The 3,028-nt window shown below is 40.7% G+C and overlaps 1 non-coding gene across 1 annotated transcript; it reads right to left on the bottom strand.

The window, feature by feature from the left end:
- Positions 1–1,672: 1,672 nt before the first annotated feature.
- Positions 1,673–1,776, bottom strand: LOC130971298 (small nucleolar RNA R71). Its single transcript, XR_009082524.1, has one exon. It is a non-coding gene; the product is annotated as a small nucleolar RNA R71 (small nucleolar RNA).
- Between the last annotated feature and the right edge of the window lie 1,252 nt (positions 1,777–3,028).

The raw sequence follows: 3,028 nt of genomic DNA, 5'->3' as shown, positions 1-3,028 counted from the left end.
TTATCTTCTTCTTCAATCTTTTCTCTTGAAGTTTGTTAGAAAGCTTCTCGATCTAACTCCATTGGGTAGTTGTCTTGGGAAAGAAACTACCCATAATTAGAATCCTTCGGAACCTTGGGAAAGGAATGATGGATTCATGCTAGAGAAGCTTTCTCACAGTGAATTGAATTGGGGTTTGGATGGATATTGTGACATGTAATCCTACCAAATTGTGGTTCATGAAACTGTGTGGTATAATCAGTGATCGAGCATCATCTCTTCTTATGAACATTTAAACCAAGGGATTGGGAATTTGTTTGTTTTTAGAGAGGATTGGTGAGCCAAGGAATTGGGATCCAATCATATAAGATTGCCAAGCAAGATTCAATGAATGCATTGGTTGAGGAAGAGATGAAGTTGTTTTGATTCGGAGATTTCAATATCTCCTGACCCCAATGAACTCCCCATTTCTGATCTACACTTTCTTTTACATTCTGCCATTAATTTCATGCAATCACCCCCATCCCTTTTAATTTCAGCAATTTACTTTCTCGCACCTTAATTCTCGCAATTTAAGTTTATGCAATTTCAATTCCTTGCAATTTACGTTTCCTGCCACATTTACTTTATGCAATTCACATCTAAAAGTTGATTCCGCTCAACTAATCAAACTTCTAATTCGAATTGCTCATTCAACCAATCCTTGTGGGATTCGACCTCACTCTATTGTGAGTTTTTACTTGACGATAACCGGTGCACTTGCCGGAAGGAATTTTGCCGTTTGTGCAATTTCCAAAAATCGTAGCATAACAAGTTTATGCGCAACAAGTTTATGGCGCCGTTGCAGGGGATTGGTTTTCGATTAACAATTCTCAAATTGGAAGTTAACTAGATTGAGCATTTTTCTTGTTTTGTTAATTTAGCTCAAGTTACTTATTGAATTTTAATTTCTGCACTCTGTTATTTGCATTCTTTCTTTATGCCTTTAAATTCAAGCAACTAACTCACTGACCCACTAACTATTGAATTAATTCCTCAACTGCTCTAACCATACTCTTCCATTAACCAAGAGTATTCCACTTGTTTGTTGCTTGTGGTGTGTTCTTGTATGACAGGTAGAAGAGGAAAGACATCAACTCCTCCATATACCGAACCAGAGAGGACCCTTCATAGACGTAGAAGGGAAGCAAGAGGGAAGAGAGTACTGAGAGAGGAAGAATCTGAAGGAGAATCTGAGGACAACTTTGAGGAAGCTCTAGATCTCAACATGGATAGAGAATTTCACAACCATGAGAGGGCTGATGGAAACAATGCCATTCCTGAGAGGAGAGTTCTTGGTTCATACATAAACCCAACCTCTGGGAATTGTGGTAGCAGCATTCAGAAACCACCCATTCAGGCCAATAATTTTGAACTCAAACCACAGCTAATATCACTGGTGGAGGACCATTGTTCATTCGGTGGGAGTGCTAATGAAGATCCAAACCAACATCTCACCAAATTCCTGAGAATTTGCGACACTGTGAAGTCCAATGGAGTCCAAGAAGATGCCTATAAACTGCTCTTGTTCCCATTTTCACTTAGGGACAAGGCAGCTAAGTGGCTGGAATCATTCCCAAGGGACAGCCTAACAACCTGGGATGAGGTGGAGAGCAAGTTTCTGGCACGTTTCTACCCCCCACAAAAGGTCAATAGGCTTCGATCTGAGGTTCAGACTTTTAGACAACAAGATGGTGAGACGCTCTACGAGGCATGGGAGAGGTTCAAAGAATTGACAAGGAAATGCCCACCAAACATGTTCCCTGACTGGGTGCAATTGCATATTTTCTATGATGGACTTTCTTATGAATCAAGGAAGGCTGTAGACCATTCATCAGGAGGTTCATTGAACAGGAAAAAGACTGTGGAAGAAGCCATTGAAGTGATTGAGACAGTGGCTGAGAATGAGTACTACTATGCTTCAGAGAGACACAACACTAAGGGAGTCATGGAGCTGAACCATGTTGATACAATTCTAGCTCAAAACAAGGTGTTTGCCAAGCAACTAGCAGAGCTCACAAGGAAATTAGACACAAAGCAAGTGGCTGCAATACACACACAAGATCAAGAGGAAGCAAGTATTGAAGGAGGTGATTGGGAAGAGGCCAACTATGTGGGAAACCAACAAAGGCAATCATATGATCCACATTCCAACACTTACAACCCAGGATGGAAGAACCACCCAAACTTTGGGTGGGGAAACTAGCAAACCCAACCACAAAACCACAAACCTTACAACCACAACCAACATAACAATTCCACATACCAAAACTCCAACCAAAGATCATACCAAGCCACACAAAACACTTACTCCCAACCAACATATCACGGCCAAAATAATCAACCTGCCCAACCTAATCCAAACCAACAATTTCAAGATCAATTAAACAGGATAGAAAGAATGCTTGCAACCATGAGTCAAGACATAACCGAATTGAAAGCCTTTAAGGAAGAAGTAAATTCCAACTTGCAAAACCAAGGAGCTACCATCCAGAAGCTAGAAAATCAAATTGAGTACTTATCTAAGCAAACTCCTGGGCCAAGCGTTTCTCATGCTGCCAAGGCTATTGCAAGGGAAGAATGTAAGGCCATAACCCTCAGAAGTGGAACGAAGCTGAAGGAGATCTCAAAGGAAACCACAGAGGATGAAGAAAAAGAAAATGTGAGAGACAAGGAATAGGGACAACCTTCTACATCGTCTGCAACAAAAGAAAAAGAAAAAGAGGTCCTGAAGCCTTACACACCCAAAGCACCATATCCTCAACGTTTGATGAAAAGAGAAAAGGATGGCCAATTCTCCAGATTTTTGGAGATTTTCAAGAAGCTTCAAATCAACATTCCGTTTGCTGAGGCAATAGAGCAAATGCCACTCTATGCAAAATTCTTAAAGGAATTAATGACCAAGAAGAGAAGCTGGAGAAATGAGGAAACTATGTTGTTGACTGAAGAATGCAGTGCCATCATTCAACACAAATTGCCTCAGAAATTGAAGGATCCAGGCAGTTTCCAA

Source organism: Arachis stenosperma, chromosome 3 (assembly GCF_014773155.1).
Source record: "Arachis stenosperma cultivar V10309 chromosome 3, arast.V10309.gnm1.PFL2, whole genome shotgun sequence".
NCBI lineage: Eukaryota > Viridiplantae > Streptophyta > Magnoliopsida > Fabales > Fabaceae > Arachis > Arachis stenosperma.
Note: the sequence above shows the minus strand (reverse complement) of the source record. Positions and strands in the feature narration are given on the sequence as shown.